The sequence below is a fragment of the Oreochromis niloticus genome, linkage group LG18 (genome assembly GCF_001858045.2).
Source record: "Oreochromis niloticus isolate F11D_XX linkage group LG18, O_niloticus_UMD_NMBU, whole genome shotgun sequence".
NCBI classification, from domain to species: Eukaryota; Metazoa; Chordata; class Actinopteri; order Cichliformes; family Cichlidae; genus Oreochromis; species Oreochromis niloticus.
In genome coordinates this window covers 36648499-36668235 of record NC_031982.2, presented here as the reverse complement: position 1 = coordinate 36668235, position 19737 = coordinate 36648499, and the positions used below count along the sequence as shown (strand labels likewise).

At 39.0% G+C, this 19737-nt stretch overlaps 1 long non-coding RNA gene across 1 annotated transcript; it reads right to left on the bottom strand.

Moving 5' to 3' along the window:
* Positions 1-12263: 12263 nt before the first annotated feature.
* LOC109201835 (uncharacterized) lies at positions 12264-15929 on the bottom strand. Its single transcript, XR_002061750.2, has 8 exons — positions 15780-15929; positions 15212-15251; positions 15026-15072; positions 14685-14729; positions 13816-13845; positions 13295-13363; positions 13013-13087; positions 12264-12617 (listed from the first exon to the last, which is right to left on the bottom strand). It is a non-coding gene; the product is annotated as an uncharacterized LOC109201835 (long non-coding RNA).
* Between the last annotated feature and the right edge of the window lie 3808 nt (positions 15930-19737).

The window sequence follows — 19737 nt, the reverse complement described above, 5'->3', positions numbered from 1 at the left end:
AGTTTACTCCTCGTGTGTCGTGAGTCGTGCGTTTGGGTCCACCCCTGCCTGCACACAGCTGTTTCCTGACAGTATCTGCAGCAGAAGATCCACTGGTATTTCATACGGTGAAGCATCACAATAGCTACAGGTCCAATGGATTGCTCTAGTCTGTTCCTAAAAATGCATTTCCAGACTCTAACACAGCTAAAACGTTCAGCAGTGCCTGCACCAAGACTGAAGCTATTTTCAATGGTGTGATAGCTCCACACTCAGTGGAAGTCACTCGTGAAGCTCTTAATGAAATCTGGTACAGTCATTTCTACAGACTGAAGTAACCATGGAGCAGAGAAAATATTCCCAGTCATAAGTCAGTACTTTGACCGGAAGAATGTGCTGAACGGTGGCATACAAACAAAATTAATTGAGGTTAGAAACACGTGAAATGAGACAGCAGAAACTATTGCACAATACCTCACTGAAACACAAAAAACAGATTGTCTGAAAAATGTGTTGTGTTTACTGGAGACAACTGCAACACAAATTCTGGAGGAATCTGACGATGAAGGAGGAAAGAATGTGTTTGCCAATGTAAAGAGGTTACTTCAGAACAAGAATCTGATTGGTGCGGCCCAGCACAGCTTTTGAAAAACTGCGTTCATCATGGAGTAGGCACAATAGACAATGATGTTGAGAACATCATGTTATCAGTATTTCCACATTTACACACTGTGCACTGAGAACCTGAAGGAGTTCTGTGAATTTGTTGATATTGAATACAGAGCAATGCTTTCTCACAGCAAGAAAAGGTGGCTGTCATTGCTCAAGCAAAAGTCACCCACAGTGATCAAGACGTTTTCTGAAAATGAGCTCAGAGAGATCTACCTCTGGCACATGCACTCACTCATGTCTGTGTTCCACACCAATGTTCCAGATATAAAAGAAGAAGAAGAAAAAGGAAAGCTGTCCATTATGGAGGTTTAAAAAATGTTGAACAGTGTCCACACCATTCTTCTTGAACACAAGAGCAAAAACTTCATGTCCCTTAAAGTTAAGGGAATACTGGCACAAAAGTGTAAAGATGGACTTGGTAAGGACTGTGACCAGTTCTGTGCTGATGTTCAGGGCCTGTACAGTGTATGTCTGGAGTATCTTGAGAAGTGGATGGCCCCCATGGAAGAGCTTTCAACATTTAGGTGGATGGATCTGAGTGAGCCACCAGACTGGAATGATGATGAAGTCTGCATCAAGTACCTAGGAGAGAAGGGAGCAGCAGTTGATGATGTCAAGTGTTTTGACTGGGAAGAAATGAAGATATGAAGATATGAAGAAATTCACAGAGAGGTGCAGCAGTGATGAGGACTTCAGTGGAGTACCAGTGAATCAGAAGTGGACCAAATATTTTGAGAAGGCCAAAAGCATCACATGTTGCTCAGAATTACTGAAGATTGCACAGTTTGTCGTTGCACTTCTGTCACACAACGCAAATGTTGAAAGGGTTTTCTCACTAATGCAGAGTCAGTGGACTAAGGAGAGGAACCAGCTTTCTGTCGAGTCACTGAAGGGGATTCTGTTTGTGCAATAGAATTTCATTCTTATTTGTTGAGCAACCAAAAACTGCTGAGAAAGATCTGCTCCAAAGACAAATATGGGTGGTCAGAAAAGGAGGAAGAAGAAAACAAATGACTTTTCTTGTTAAATAAATGTCATATGACTGCTGCTTTGTATTATTACTTTGAGAAGAAAGAATAGAATACTTATGTTGAAAATATATTTCGGATTTTTTTTTTGCATAGAGGGCGAAAACATTTAGTTACTGGTAATTTTTCTTATACACATGAGGAATTATTTCTGTACCATTATTTAATCCCAGAGGGTTTTAAGTTATCTTTTTTTGCACTTGTTGACTTTTAAAAGCCTACGTGACACGTTTTATTTCACCATTCATTAACCGCACAGAGAAGGTATCAGATAAATATGATAAAATTTTCTTTAAGCAAACAGTTATTAAAGTTCTTCATGACTGGGCCAAGTGTCCTTTTATGGAAATCAAAATATGGTCACCCTATAGTAAAATAATACTTTGGGTATCAAATGCTTCTCATTCAGATGTTAAACATCTGCAAACCATGAAGAAGTTTGATGATCCCAGGAACAGACACTGGTAGTGGTGAAGACGAGATGGAGGCTTGGATAAAGTGAAGTATGTGAAGCAGAGATTGGGAGAAGGTGCATTTGAAGTACGCAGAGTGGAGGCTGATCTGCTTGAAGAAGGCAGGCAGAAAGCAATGATCTCAGTATTGAGTTTTAGAGCATGGGAAAGTGAAAGTGATGTAAAGAATAGACAATCAGCCAAACACCTGGAAAAGCAGACATATGAGTGAAGAGAGACCTTTCGCACAAGCTTCATTTTAACAGTGTGTGGCTCCCTCTAGTGGATGTTGTGGAGTATTCTGTTGTCTTTGCTCCAAAGGTTTTTGTACAGAGTTTTGGTGTTTCCTGTCACTGTGGGCCTCACAGCACAGTAGTACACAGCAGAGTCTGTCACTGCAGCAGAGGAGATCTGAAGAGTCATCAGTGTTTTGTTGTCACTCACTTTAAAGGTTATTCCAGGAACTGGATCTGATATTTCCACTCCTGTCCCTGAATGAGAGATCAGGAACTCTGGTGGTTTTCCTGGATATTGTCGATACCAGAAGAAATAATCGTCACTTCTTGCTTCTCTGGATAATCTGTAGGACAGAGTGAGAGTGTTTCCTTCTAAAGTGGACTCTTCATCCTTGACTGCAGTGAGCTGATCACAGCTGACACCTAAAGGAAGAGATAAATGTTGTTAAAGACGATGTTAAACTGTGAGCGCCTGTTCCAGTGATTTCTAGCAAACAGATCCTTTAAAGACATTTCTTCTTCCTGCTTTAACCGACCTGTTAGTGTGATCAGAAACAAAGGAAACATGAGCCAGTAATGCAGTGACAGCATCTTCCACACACTATCTGTTCTGTATGCTTCAGATACTGAATGTATCTGACAGTGGGAGTCCTTTTCTGCTCTGCTCTGTGACAGTGTTGCTCCTCCTTCAGCCTTTTCCTCCTCTCATATCTCTGCATGTTACAAACACCAAAACCAAACCTCAATACATGTTACAGCTTTCAGCACAAACTCAGAAACCTCCAGTGGTTTTAACCTTTGTTTTCCTTTTGGTTTCACCTTTGAACATCTTCATCATATGTTAAGAAGCTGAAACTCTCAAACTGGATGAACGGTTCAAATGTGGATACCCTCAAATGAATGCTGAGAGTCTCCACATTATGTCCATGTCGATTACAGAACGATAATGGGAATATCTTTTAGCAAATAGGTAAAAAAGCAAAACTTGTGTCAGTGTCCAAATATATATGGTCCTGACTGTACCCTTTCATATTTTGTGTTTTTGTTTTTGTACTATTAAACATTAGCCTAAATAAATGACATGGCTCCGGGTGGTTTGGGAAAATAAAATAGAAATATTTAGCTGAAGTGTATTTTATTTGTGTTTAGTTCTTTTTTTTAACTTGTAGTTCGAAATTGGAAGATTATTTTGATATTGAAATAAAAAAATAAAATTATATTTTATTATTTTTCATCGCTCAAAATAAGCGTCACACTCGCGGAAGCCGGTGTACCCGCCAAAACGCCGTGCATTTATCGAGACTTTCAACCCCAGATAGGCCAATTATGGATCTTCGGATCCACATTATGTCAGCAGCTGTTCTCCACCGTGAACTATGTTAAAAACAAACACCGCTCACGCCTCACAGATGACAGCTTACAGTCCTGCGTAAAGATGAAAGTGACTTCGTACCACGGCAGACCCGCTGCTTTTCAGCATCTCTTTACTGACTACTTTTCACACACGGTTGCTGACGCATACAGCCAGCCGTAGCTTTTCAGCTCACAGCCTGACACCACAACAGCAGAGAGAGCACAGGCTTTAAGGCTGCAAGGTGTGATTGCGGGTGCCGCTCAGGTGCGTCCGCCTCCCCTGCAGCGGCACTGCAGACCACGCCCCGCCACACACATTAACCAGGTAAAATACATGTTTAGGCAGAATTTTGCAAATATCTATTTTTCTTTTTTTTTTTTCTTCTTTTTTTTAGCAGCATAGTGCTTTTTTTCCAATTACTTTTTAAAAGTCAGGTCAAGGCTCCAAAAGACGGAACCAACACTGAGTCTCGAGAGTCCAAACAAACAAACAAATTCAATTCAATTCAATTCAATTTTATTTATATAGCGCCAAATCACAACAAAAGTCGCCTCAAGGCGCTTTATATTGTACAGTAGATAGCACAATAATAAATACAGAGAAAAACCCAACAATCATATGACCCCCTATGAGCAAGCACTTTGGCGACAGTGGGAAGGAAAAACTCCCTTTTAACAGGAAGAAACCTCCGGCAGAACCAGGCTCAGGGAGGGGCGGCCATCTGCTGCGACCGGTTGGGGTGAAAGAAGGAAAACAGGATGAAAGACATGCTGTGGAAGAGAGACAGAGATTAATAACAGATATGATTCGATGCAGAGAGGTCTATTAGCACATAGTGAGTGAGAAAGGTGACTGGAAGGGAAAAACTCAATGCATCATGGGAATCCCCGGCAGCCTACGTCTATTGCAGCATAACTAAGGGAGGATTCAGGGTCACCTGGTCCAGCCCTAACTATATGCTTTAGCAAAAAGGAAAGTTTTAAGCCTAATCTTGAAAGTAGAGATAGTGTCTGTCTCCCGAATCCAAACTGGAAGTTGGTTCCACAGAAGAGGGGCCTGAAAACTGAAGGCTCTGCCTCCCATTCTACTTTTAAATACTCTAGGAACAACAAGTAGGCCTGCAGTGCAAGAGCGAAGTGCTCTAATAGGGTGATATGGTACTACAAGGTCATTAAGATAAGATGGGGCCTGATTATTTAAGACCTTGTATGTGAGGAGCAGGATTTTGAAATCAATTCTGGATTTAACAGGAAGCCAATGAAGGGAAGCCAAAACAGGAGAAATATGCTCTCTCTTTCTAGTCCCTGTCAGGACTCTTGCTGCAGCATTTTGGATTAGCTGAAGGCTTCTCAGCGAGTTTTTAGGACATCCTGATAATAGTGAATTACAGTAGTCCAGCCTGGAAGTAATAAATGCATGAACTAGTTTTTCAGCATCACTCTGAGACAGGATATTTCTAATTTTAGAGATGTTGCGCAAATGGAAGAAAGCAGTCTTACATATTTGTTTAATATGTGCATTGAAGGACATGTCCTGGTCAAAAATGACTCCAAGGTTTCTCACAGTGTTACTGGAGGCCAAGGTAATGCCATCCAGAGTAAGAATCTGCTTAGATACCATATTTCTAAGATTTTCAGGGCCGAGTACAATAACCTCAGTTTTATCTGAATTAAGAAGCAGAAAGTTAGCGGCCATCCAGGTCTTTATGTCTTTAAGACATTCCTGCAGTTTAACTAATTGGTGTGTGTTACCTGGCTTCATGGATAGATAGAGCTGCGTGTCATCTGCATAGCAGTGAAAATTTATGCTATGTCTTCTAATGATGTTGCCTAGGGGAAGCATGTATAATGTAAATAGAATTGGTCCTAGCACTGAACCCTGTGGAACACCATAATTGACCTTAGTGTCTGAAGAGGACTCTCCATTTACATGTACAAACTGGAGTCTATTAGATAGATATGATACAAACCACTGCAGTGCAGTACCTGTAATACCTACAGCATGTTCTAATCGCTCTAATAGGATATTATGGTCAACAGTATCGAACGCAGCACTGAGGTCTAGCAGGACAAGCACAGAGATGAGTCCACTGTCAGAGGCCATAAGAAGATCATTTGTAACCTTCACTAAAGCTGTTTCTGTGCTGTGATGAGCTCTGAAACCTGACTGAAACTCTTCAAATAAGCCATTCCTCTGCAGATGATCTGTTAGCTGTTTGACAACTACTCTTTCAAGGATTTTTGATATGAAAGGAAGGTTGGAGATTGGCCTATAATTAGCTAAGACAGCTGGGTCTAGAGATGGCTTTTTAAGTAAAGGTTTAACTACAGCCAGCTTGAAGGCCTGTGGTACATAGCCGATTATTAGAGATAGGTTGATCATATTTAAGATCGAAGAATTAATTAATGGCAGGACTTCTTTGAGCAGTTTCGTAGGAATGGGGTCTAAAAGACACGTTGATGGTTTGGAGGAATTAATTATTGAAGTTAACTCAGAAAGATCAATTGGAGAAAAAGAGTCTAACTTAACATCGATGGTACTAAGAGTAGATGTAGATAATATTACATCTGTGGGATGATTATTGGTAATTTTTTCTCTAATGATAAAAATTTTATTTGTGAAGAAGTTCATGAAGTCATTACTAGTTAACGTTAAAGGGATGGTTGGCTCAGTAGAGCTCTGACTTTTTGTCAGCCTGGCTACAGTGCTGAAGAGAAACCTGGGGTTGTTCTTATTTTCTTCAATCAGTGACGAATAGTAAGATGTTCTGGCTTTGCGGAGGGCTTTCTTATAAAGCAGCAAACTATTTCTCCAGGCTAAATGATGATCCTCTAAATTTGTGACACGCCATTTCCTCTCCAGCTTACGAGTTATCTGCTTTAGGCTACGTGTTTGAGAATTATACCACGGAGTCAGGGACTTTGGATTTGAGGCCTTAGTTTTCACAGGAGCTACAGTATCCATAGTCGTACGTAGTGAGGAGGTAAAATTATTAACAAGATAATCGACCTCTGTTGGAGTAGCGTTCAGATAGCTGCTCTGCTCTATGTTGGTACAGGGCATTGAAGATGATAACAGTGGGTGGATTATATTCTTAAACTTAGTTACAGCACTTTCAGAAAGACATCTACTTTGATAAAGTCTACTCTCCACTGCTGTGTAATCAATTATTGTAAATGTAAATGTTATCAGGAAATGATCAGACAGCAGAGGGTTTTCAGGAAACACTGTTAAATATTCAGTTTCTATGCCATACGTTAAAACAAGATCTAGAGTGTGATTAAAGTGGTGGGTGGGTTCTTTTACATTTTGAGAGAAGCCAATTGAGTCTAGTAACAGATTAAATGCGATGTTGAGGCTGTCATTTTTAGCATCTACATGGATGTTAAAATCACCCACAATAATTATTTTATCTGAGCTGAGCACTAAATCAGATAAAAAGTCTGAGAAATCAGAGAGAAACTCTGTGTAAGGCCCAGGTGGACGATAGATGATAACAAGTAAGACTGGTTTCTGAGTTTTACAGCTGGGGTGGACGAGGCTAAGCATCAGGCTTTCAAATGAATTAAAAGTCTGTCTTGGTCTTTCGTTAATTAATAGGCTGGTGTGAAAAATTGCTGCCACACCGCCCCTCGGCCTGTGCTTCGGGATTTCTGGTAGTTAGAATGACTCGGGGGTGTTGATTCATTTAAACTAACATACTCATCCTGCTGCAACCAGGTTTCTGTAAGGCAGAGTAAATCGATTTGTTGATCAATTATTAAGTCATGTACTAACAGAGACTTGGAGGAGAGAGACCTAATATTTAATAATCCACATTTCACTGTTTTACTCTTTGGTTCAGATGTGGATACTGTATTGTTCTTTCTTTGTGATTTTTTATGTTTAAGTTGTTTATTGCTGGTTTTTAGTTTGTTTTTTGTCTTTTTGGGAGCTGACACAGTCTCAATGGAGATGGGTTTTTGGGGGGGTAGCAGGAGGAGAGAAGCTGCAGAGAGGCGTGTAAGACTGCAACTCTGCTTCCTGGTCCCAACTCTGGATAGTCATATTTTGGGGGGTTTAATGAATTTGTCCATATTTCTAGAAATGAGAGCTGCTCCATCCAAAGTGGGATGGATGCCGTCTCTCCTAACAAGACCAGGTTTCCTCCAGAAGGTTTGCCAATTATCTATGAAGCCCACATCGTTTCTGGGACACCACTCAGACAGCCAGCAATTTAAGGAGAACATGCGGCTAAACATGTCACTCCTGGTCTGATTGGGGAGGGGACCAGAGAAAACTACAGAGTCCGACATTGTTTTTGCAAAGTTACACACCGATTCAATATTGATTTTAGTGACCTCCGATTGGCGTAACCGGGTGTCATTACTGCCGACGTGAATTATGATCTTACTGTATTTACGTTTACCCTTAGCCAGCAGTTTTAAATTTCCTTCAATGTCGCCTGCTCTGGCCCCTGGAAGACAATTGACTATGGTTGCCGGTGTCTCTAGCTTCACATGTCTGAGAACAGAATCACCAATTACCAGAGTTTGACCCCCGGCGGGTGTGTCGCCGAGTGGGGAAAAACGGTTAGACACATGAACAGGTTGGTGGTGTACCTGGGGCTTCAGTTTAAGACTATGCTTCCTCCTCACCGTCACCCAGCCGCCCTCTTTCCCCAGCTGCTTGGGGTCTGCCGGGGAACAGCTAGCGGGGCCTACGCTATCTTCGGCTGCACCAGCTACAGGGGCCTGGCTAGCTACGGGTGAATGAAGGGTGCGAAGCCGAGTCTCCAATTCAGTAATCCTGGCCTCCAGAGCTGCAAATATGCTACATTTATTACAGGTATCATTACTGCTAAAGGAGGCCGAGGAGTAACTAAACATCTGACACAATGAGCAGGAAAGTGCAGGAGGGACAGGTGAAGTAGCCATGGTGCTAACGAGTCGGCTACGAGCTAAGCTAAGCTAGCGAAACAGTAAAGAGACAGTGAGTGAATACTTTGGCTATAAATTAGGTAGTGAGTACACAGACAAACAAACAAACAAACAAACAAACAAACAAACAAAAAACACACTGGAGCTCACGAACAGTCCAAAATATAGTTCTGGGAACCGGCCTGGGGCTGACAGCACAGCAGTCCATAGAGTTCAGGTGGCCAACTGGGAGGGTGGCAGCACAAAGGCCCAAGGGTAAAGGGTTCAGGGGGCCCACCACACAGAAAGTGGCGGCAACTTAACAACTCGGGAAGCAGTCCACACGGAAAGCAGCAGTAGCGTGGAAACAGATCAGGAGGACGTCCACGTGGAAGGCAGTGGTGGCGTCACAAGCAAAACAAATTCGGAGGCCGACCATGCAGAAGGCAGTGGCGGCAACACCATTCAGGAGACTGTTTGGGAGGCCATCCACGGCGTGTTTGAGAATTATACCACGGAGTCAGGTACTTCGGATTTGAGGCCTTAGTTTTCACAGGAGCTACAGTATCCAGAGTCGTACGTAGTGAGGAGGTAAAATTATTAACAAGATAATCGACCTCTGTTGGAGTAGCGTTCAGATAGCTGCTCTGCTCTATGTTGGTACAGGGCATTGAAGATGATAACAGTGGGTGGATTATATTCTTAAACTTAGTTACAGCACTTTCAGAAAGACATCTACTGTGATAAAGTCTACTCTCCACTGCTGTGTAATCAATTATTGTAAATGTAAATGTTATCAGGAAATGATCAGACAGCAGAGGGTTTTCAGGAAACACTGTTAAATGTTCAGTTTCTATGCCATATGTTAAAACAAGATCTAGAGTGTGATTAAAGTGGTGGGTGGGTGCTTTTACATTTTGAGAGAAGCCAATTGAGTCTAATAACAGATTAAATGCCATGTTGAGGCTGTCATTTTTAGCATCTACATGGATGTTAAAATCACCCACAATAATTATTTTATCTGAGCTGAGCACTAAATCAGATAAAAAGTCTGAGAAATCAGAGAGAAACTCTGTGTAAGGCCCAGGTGGACGATAGATGATAACAAGTAAGACTGGTTTCTGAGTTTTACAGCTGGGGTGGACGAGGCTAAGCATCAGGCTTTCAAATGAATTAAAATGACTTAAAGAAAATGAATTAAATGAATTAAAGAGACCTAATATTTAATAATCCACATTTCACTGTTTTACTCTTTGGTTCAGATGTGGATACTGTATTGTTCTTTCTTTGTGATTTTTTTTTTTTAATTATATCTTTATTTGGATTGGACAGGTAGAAATAAGTTAACATTTTTTATGTTTAAGTTGTTTATTGCTGGTTTTTAGTTTGTTTTTTGTCTTTTTGGGAGCTGACACAGTCTCAATGGAGATGGGTTTTTGGGGGGGTAGCAGGAGGAGAGAAGCTGCAGAGAGGCGTGTAAGACTGCAACTCTGCTTCCTGGTCCCAACTCTGGATAGTCATATTTTGGGGGGTTTAATAAATTGGTCCATATTTCTAGAAATGAGAGCTGCTCCATCCAAAGTGGGATGGATGCCATCTCTCCTAACAAGACCAGGTTTCCTCCAGAAGGTTTGCCAATTATCTATGAAGCCCACATCGTTTCTGGGACACCACTCAGACAGCCAGCAATTTAAGGAGAACATGCGGCTAAACATGTCACTCCTGGTCTGATTGGGGAGGGGACCAGAGAAAACTACAGAGTCCCACATTGTTTTGGCAAAGTTACACACCGATTCAATATTGATTTTAGTGACCTCCGATTGGCGTAACCGGGTGTCATCACTGCCGACGTGAATTATGATCTTACTGTATTTACGTTTACCCTTAGCCAGCAGTTTTAAATTTCCTTCAATGTCGCCTGCTCTGGCCCCTGGAAGACAATTGACTATGGTTGCCGGTGTCTCTAGCTTCACATGTCTGAGAACAGAATCACCAATTACCAGAGTTTGACCCCCGGCGGGTGTGTTGCCGAGTGGGGAAAAACGGTTAGACACATGAACAGGTTGGTGGTGTACCTGGGGCTTCTGTTTAGGACTATGCTTCCTCCTCACTGTCACCCAGCCGCCCTCTTTCCCCAGCTGCTTGGGGTCTGCCGGGGAACAGCTAGCGTGGCCTACGCTATCTTCGGCTGCACCAGCTACAGGGGCCTGGCTAGCTACGGGTGAATGAAGGGTGCGAAGCCGAGTCTCCAATTCAGTAATCCTGGCCTCCAGAGCTGCAAATATGCTATAAATATGGCTAAACCATTGTACACAAGAACTTTAAACATCTATAGTGTGTGAGGCTGTGTAAGTAAAGCTTGCCCTTCTCGCCCGCATGTAACAAACCATCTGTTGGATCATGGATTTGACACCTCAGCATTGTCAAAGTGGGGAAACATGCTTCCGGCTGAACATAAGATTTCTGCTTACAACTTAGAATCTCAGTTCTAAATGAAATTCAAATGTTTTTTGTAAGTATGGATAATGTATACTTTGACTTTAAGGTGCACACACACAAGAACAACAGCACAGAGAACAAGGGGGTGGGGTAGATTGATAATACTTTATTCATCCCGAGGGAAATTGGGTTAAGGCTGCCAGCCTTGCCAGCACCATCTTACCCTTCCGACCATACATACATTACACAAACATCACACGGGGAAGACAGGTCAGAGAGCTGTAACCATGGAAGATGCACAACACGAGGAAAGACGAGGAGAAAAAGAACTCCCCCCAGACTGAGCTCCAACAGGGAGATCAGTTTGAGAACAGAGAAAACACATCAGCACATGAATCATCACATGTATGTGTGCGTGTTCCGTGTTCAACCGAGAGAAAGTGTCCCTTTCCCCGGTAAGCAAAGTCAACAATCTTCGATCAATGTTGATGGCCTTGAAGGAGGGACAAAGAGTTCTGACAACAATCCTGTTATCATGGGAAGAATTTGTTGTTCCAGTCGGCTTCGACCTTGGCAGACCTTCAACTGGCGCCAGTGGGATAGCTGCATGAGTGAAGATGGTGAATGTTTGGGTTTAGTGCGAACAACTGCATCCAATTTTTATAGTTGGTCCAATGTCCGTCACTGGTCACCAATTCTCTCAATTCCCGTTGTTCTTCTTCAAGATCTTATCCATATTGCGTTCAAAACACAGTCTGAGTACTCACAGCCCTGCCCATCGTCTATCATGTCAGCCAGCCTTGCGGGATTTTGAACAGCTGTAGCCGCTTCTTGTTCTTCGATAAGCCAGGTCCAATCAGCCAGAACTCTGCCCATACGGTAAAAAAATATATTTTAAAATACATTTTGAAATATATTTTAAAATATACAAAAAATGGCCAAAAAATATATGTGCTAAAATACATTTTAAAATATATTTATATATTTTGAAATATATTTTAGCACATATATTTTTGGCCATTTTTTGTATATTTTAAAATATATTTAAAAAATATATTTATAATATATTTTGAAATGTGTTTTAACACATATATTTTTTGGCTGTTTTTTTATTTTGAAATATATTTATAAAATATATTTCAAAATACAATTTAAACTTATTTAAAATCATTCAAAAATATATAAATTTAACCCTTCATATATTTCTAAGAAAACACATTCACATGTAACAGCTGAAAGAAATCTTTATTTGATGTTTAAAACATACATATAGCATATCAATCAAGCAAGGAATATTCATTTTATAATTTTATTCTCATTACATACTTAAACATTCTAAAAGAAACACAGACACACATATACATATATATGTGTGTATATATATATATATGTACACATATGTGTGTGTATGTGTATATGTGTGTGTGATTGTGTGAACATAAGTCAACATACTTTAAATGTAATTTCTTTTCCTTTTCCAGCAGTCTCAGTTCCCCCAGCTTTCACTGCAATCCTCAAAGCCCTTCTGGACACATTGGGAAACCTCTTCCTTACGGCCACTGTAACAAACAAAAGTCACAGTTCTATTACTTTTATCAGAGTTAAAATAAAAATATGATTTATGTTAGCTGGCTTCATTTAGCAAACAGATATTTCTGTTTATATAGATACAGATATTAATACAGATATATTTTACGCATAATTTTACCTCTTTTTTTTCCTAGATGGAAAGTCTATCCAGTTCACATTACAGTAATGCTAACACCCCTTTTGGTTGTCTCTCCTTACCCTCCAGCATTCATAAATCTGTTGACCTTCTTTGTCTGAGACCAACCACTACAATGCATCATCACCTATTTGTATTGGTAACTTACTTTACAACCTATTTTAATGGTTGCAAAGTAAGTTACTTGTGCTGTATGCAATTTTAGATACACAGAAAGTCTTCACTTACTATATATGGCTGTCATAGTGTCCTTATGAAGGGCAGTTCTTCGCTCTGCGCCGATGTCCGTTTTGATCTGTGCTCCTATAAAAAGCATGAACATTTGAGTGTTTGACTAGTTTTAGATTTCCAAAAATCTGATATTTGTACAACTAAACATTTGAACTACAATGATATGCTATTGAGAGATACTTTTATGGGTACTTTTTGGTAAAGAAACTGGTGACAGAGAAGTAGGCTTTTTAGAATACTATTAGCTAACCATTTGAACTGACTTTCAAAGCTGTTTACCTTTTAAATTGCTGTGGATCAAAACTTCCAGTGGGAAGGCGGCCATTAGAAGAACACGCACTATTGAACCTGAAAATAACAAAAACAAACAAAAAACAGAACAATATATAAGAGTCAGGCAGAGTAATAAATCTCTTCTGAAACAATATAGTTCATTTTGGGTGAAAAACAAAACATTCCCCTAAAATATATATACTGACATCAGCAATCAACATCATGATTGTAATTATTTCCTTTTTAGTACATCTACTGCTGTGTGCATGTGTCAAGCACTACGACTGTATCTATGCATATAAATTCACCATATATATCCTGCAAAAATGTTTTGTTATAGTAAAAAAAAGGCAAACAAACAAAGGCATTCAATCAGAAATGAGATTCAATGAGAAATTAATTGGGAATATCAATTATAGGTGAACTATTCTTTACCTACCTACTAGCAATCATATTTGAATGTAAAATAAAATAAATAAATAAATAATAATAAAAATAACATGATGTAATTAAAATGCACAACTTACATTAAGGAAATCTGCATTTGTATCCACAGGCTAAAAGTAAAACAGTAAATGTGTTAGTAATAGTACAGGTATTTGTAAAAAAAAAAAAAAGAGGCAGTAACTGTGATTCTTCTAGTGGGATGCTAAATGCAGAGATTTATATTTACAGTATTAATACTGCATGTACAGGTAGCTGTGTTGTGAACTGTAACTGAATATTAGAGAATCTCAGAGAAATTAAATGTATTTATTTTTTGAATTTATCAATCATAAAACCGTCTGTTTTGAAGGCCTGTTACGATAACAACTTTTTGTTGGTCGGTATATTGCCCCATAAACAATTGCGACAAGTTATGTCATTGTCATTTTAAGACCATTTTATGTCTTTGAATGTATAATCATAATATAACACCATAATAATGCAAGATCTACACACTTTCAATTGACAAACCAACATCTAGTTCTTAAAATATTTAGATCATGGAAATTAGGTATCAAAATATTAGATACCATAAAAACTTGAATAAATAGTAAATTTTCTAACAAATAGAAAACAATGTTATTTAATGTTATTGTGTTGTTATTATTATATTTTATTTTTGTAAATATAATGGCAGATAAATTGCATCATTAACAATTATTGAGGTCATGTACATGTATTGTGTGTTAAGTCGATATATCGATTATTGTGATAGGCCTACTGTTTTGGTATCATAACAAGCTTGTCAAACATGCATGACCACTAAGCAATGTCTAAGCAGTAGTATTAGTCTGAATGACAACAAATATAACTAGTGTTTTGGAAAATCTGTTAGAAAACAGTTATTTCAATAATTATGATTAGCATGTGACACAGACACTGCATAAAAACTACAACAACAAATACTTACTTTAGGAGGATGGGGGAGGGCAGCATGAGGTTGAGACTTTGACATCTGTAAGAAACAAATTCATGTATTACAAACAAGTCACTTAAAAATACATTAATGTGGCAGATGCAGTGTATAAGTACAATCAGGGCTGTCACAACAATGGGGTGGGGCCAAGTGGCTGCAACCCTAGGTACAATGTGCAGGTATATATAATTACATATAATATATGTGAATAAAGCAAGAATCAGTTTAGGTTAGTCACTGTGCTGACTGATGCTTGCTAGGTTTATATGATTGCAAACTGCACAAAAACAACAACAGCAACAACATTAATGACAATGACAAACAAAATTACTTACATTTATATAAATCTCACATCAGGAAGATCTGCATTCGATTTCATGGGCTGAAATAAATAGGCAGAAACATTACTGCTAAAAAAACCAAAAACTCTAAAAAGCCTAAAAATGACTTAAAAAGCAAGAAAATGTGGAACATTTTAATTAGCGAACATTAATAAAGCATAACTGTGCTTTGTTTCTAACCTTGGTAAGTACTCTGTAGCCAGAAGGAGAGGTGGGATTTCTGTGAAAGCCAAATTAAATGTGAATAGGTTTTGATAGTTATTGTATATAACAAGTGTAAACAGTTTTATTTGTATTTTTCCCCTTTCTGAGAAGGCAGAATAATAAGAAAAGGCAAAAGTACGTCACAACATAATTAATTAAGTTACATATTTTGATTACCACATTATGGAAGCGTGGAGCTGCCACCCAGGCAAAAGAAAAATAGAGCTATATCACGTTATAACATTAAATGTTTATTGTTCTAACATTATGCTTTTCATGTTTGTATAATATAATATCACGTTATTACAATATACATAATTGTCACGTTCGCACAATATTGTACGGACGTGATAATTATGTACATTGCTCGTACAATGTTGTTCAAACATGAAAAGTATATTGTACTAACATGATAGTATATTGTTAGAACGATAAACTTTTCACGTTATAACGTGATATACTTATATTTCTCTTTGTCCTGGGTGGCAGCTCTACGCTTCCGTGCCAAATAAGCGAGAATAAAGTAATATATGAGAAAAGGCACCTGCTAGCTTGATGATGGAGGCTTCATAGACCGGCCACCCGCCTTTTGGCTCCTTGTCGCCACTCCACCAAATAAAGGTCCGTTTCCTCCATGCCGGCTAATTATTCATCCTCATTAAAATCTCGTATATGTTCAGTTGGCAGAATTGAGAATTTTTTACCTAACTAGAAAGTGCATTTTCTGAAGAAACTGCAGTGTGAATGCTTGAATCTGAATATATGCACTGAAAAGAATTAATTGCTGAATTTTAAGTTAAAAATGTTGAATGAGATGAAAAATACAGAAATTTGCACCTGAAAACAAAAGTGCTGAACTGCTAAAAGCTGACAAGCACAGAGAAGAAGTTGGAAAATAGCTGAAAAGTTTTTAAATTAAAATTTGGAAAACCTAAGAAATGAGAACAGAAAATTTAGAGTCAGAAAACATCTGAATGAATATTAAAAGTTCATATTCTTTGAATCACTGAATGACCAAAGTGTAATCCCTCCACTTGGATCCACACACTTTTAAAGGTTTACATCTCTGAGCTTTGAAAGACATGCTGTTGGAAAGAGAAGAACGATGGCTTCGTTTTGAGGGTAAAATGATGGCTGTAGACCAAACACTGTGGACACAGCAGCAGTTTAAAGAGAAGTGTTTAAGATGAATCTTGGCACAGTGAGAGAGAGAGAGCTCGTTAGGCAGGCAGGTGTGAGCCTGGTTGCTATAGTGACTGCACCCAGTGGCTCCATACACACGCACACAGACATGCACCTCACTTTTGCTGCTTAAAATGAACAGAAAAGTCAGGTCGAAACAAATCGCTCCCAAATGAAAAGTACAGGTCCTATTGACGAAATTCTTTCACCGTGAGCGACAGCAATGTCCAGTCTACCTAATTCTCAGTTTTCATGCCTGTGGAGTTTATTATATGGACGTGGTGACAGTGTAAAAACACCATGCTCTTCTGCTTTTCAAACGAACCTTCTGAGCCATTTTAACATTAGAGTCTATGGAGGAGTTGGAGGGAGGAGGCTGTGCATTGGTGACATTTATGAAAGAACCATAACACCTAGTACAATAGTAAACACATTGGATGAAAGAGGACAGCGATGGCTACGTTTTGAGGGTAAAATCATACCTGTAGAGCAGACGCTGCGGACACAGCGGCAGTTTTAAAAAATATTTTAAGATTAATTTTTTCGCTCCTCTCACTCTAGCAGTTCAGCTGTCTCACTCTAGCCCCAACATTCCGTCCCATACACACCCATTATAAACTCTGAAACGGGTGAAAAAACATCATGAAACTTAAACTGGAACTGAAGAAAAAGTATAAGAGATATTGAAAAGATAAATACAAGTTCAATAGTTGAATGTCTTGTCTTCGATTTAAAGTTTGAATGGTGGCTCTACGTCAATGTATGTCGAAGTAGTAGGAGTTTAAAATGAGTAAGTTGAATGATGATTTGAAGGGTCTCCCCATTGAAATACATGGGAAATTTTTGTTGAAAAAAGTTGAATAAAATTAAAAATATAAATGTTAAAAATGAGAAAAATAGAAGCAGTCATGTCCAAAAGAAGAGGAATCTAACGGTGTTTGAATGGTTTTTCTAAGTTGAACGGTTTTGAAGGAGTAGGAGTACAAAAAACGTACGGAATAGATAATAATAAAATAGAACTAGAAAGTGCATTTTCTGAAGAAACTGCAGTGTGAATGCTTGAATCTGAATATATGCGCTGAAATGAATTAATTGCTGAATTTTAAGTTAAAAATGTTGAATGGGATGAAAAATACAGAAATTTGCACCTAAAGCTGAACTGCTAAAAGCTGACATCCACAGAGAAGAAGTTAGAAAAGAGCTGAAAATGTTTTAAATGTAAATTAGAAAAACCTAAAAAATGAGAAAAGACTATTTAGAGTCAGAAAACATCTGAATGAATATTAAAAGTTCATATTCTTTGAATCACTGAATGACTAAAATCTCATCCTTCCACTTGGATCCACACAGTTTAAAAACTTTACATCTCTGAGCTCTGAAAGACACACTGTTGAAAAGAGAACAACGATGGCGACGTTTTGAGGGTAAAATGATGGCTATAGACCAAACACTGTGGACACAGCAGCAGTTGAAAGAGAAGTGTTTAAGATGAATCTTGGCACAGTGAGAGACAGAGCTCGTTAGGCAGGTGTGAGCCTGGTTGCTATAGTGACTGCACCCAATGGCTCCATACACACGCTCACAGACATGCACCTCACTTTTGCTGCTTAAAATGAACAGAAAAGTCAGGCCGAAACAAATCGCTCCCAAATGAAAAATACAGGTTCTATTGACGAAATTCTTTCACCGTGAGCGGCAGCAATGTCCAGTCTACCAAATTCTCAGTTTTCATGCCTGTGGAGTTTATTATATGGACGTGGTGAGAGTGTAAAAACACCATGCTCTTCTGATTTTCAAAGGAACCTTCTGAGCCATTTTAACATTAGAGTCTATGGAGGAGTTGGAGGGAGGAGGCTGTGCTTTGGTGACATTTATGAAAGAACCATAACACCTAGTACAATAGTAAACACATTGGATGAAAGAGGACAGCGATGGCTACGTTTTGAGGGTAAAATCATACCTGTAGAGCAAAAGCTGCTCACACAGCAGCAGTTTTAAAAAATATTTTAAGATTAATTTTTTTGCTCCTCTCACTCTGGCAGTTGAGCTGTCTCACTCTAGCCCCAACATTCCGTCCCATACACACCCATTATAAACTCTGAAACGACTGAAAAAACAGCATGAAACTTAAACTGGAACTGAAGAAAAAGTATAATAGATATTGAAAAGATAAATACAAGTTGAATAGTTGAATGTCTTGTCTTCGTTTTAAAGTTTGAATGATGGCTCTACGTCAATGTATGTGGAAGTAGATACAGTTTGAAGAGGAGTAAGTTGAATGAGAATTTGAAGGGTCTCCCCATTGAAATGCATGGGAAATTTTTGTTGAAAAAAGTTGAATAATTTTAAAAAGATAAATGTTATAAATGAAAAAAATAGAAGCAGTCATGTCCAAAAGAAGAGGAATCTAACGGTGTTTGAATGGTTTTTCTAAGTTGAACGGTTTTGAAGGAGTTAGATGCCAAAAAACGTACGGAATATATAATAATAATAAAGATTAGAAGAACAATACTGTGAATGCTTTTACAAGCATTCACACTAATAATAAAGATTAGAAGAACAATACTGTGAATGCTTTTACAAGCATTCACACTAATTAACGCGAACATAATCGGCTTGTTTCTTCCCGTCTCCTGTATCCGGCCGTTCCTCTCACTGTCGGAATTCGCGCCTCAGAGACGTCGTTATTTTTCAAAAAAAAAAAAAAAAAAGGAACAAAGAAAGAAACAGCAACAACTAATAAAGAGAGTTTTTGCACGTTCATTGCACATTTGTGGGAATGTTTAAATATTAAATTTTTATTAATTACTTTTCATTATATCTTTATTTTTTAAACGACCATGGAAATGCGCATGCGCATACTCTCCTGCACGCACAGGGCTTTGGAGTTGACGTAATGCCGCAATGCATTGTGGGAGTGCAGCACCATCTTGGCTGGCCACGAATCAAAACAAGATTGCTACGAACCATTCTGAAACGTAGCTCAAAAGAAAATGACGGTATAGAGACAGATTGTGTCCAGATGCAAAGAGACGGTACTTGATTGTTGAAATGTGGACCCGTATGAAATACGGCCGTGGAGTAGAAACCCTGAAGACCAAACCGCTATTGACTTAGCATGATCTACTCTGGTACCTTGTTTGTGGAGTCAGCGCATACACGGCGCACCAATTTCGCAATTATAAATCTCTGGAGGCGCACATCCAATTCACCAAGGACTGGGTACAAGATTTGGCTATTTTTAAGCCTCCACGTTGTGAGTACGCCGTCATTCAAGCAAAGGTAAGTCAGCTTGAGTACTGCGAGTAAAATGCGTTTGA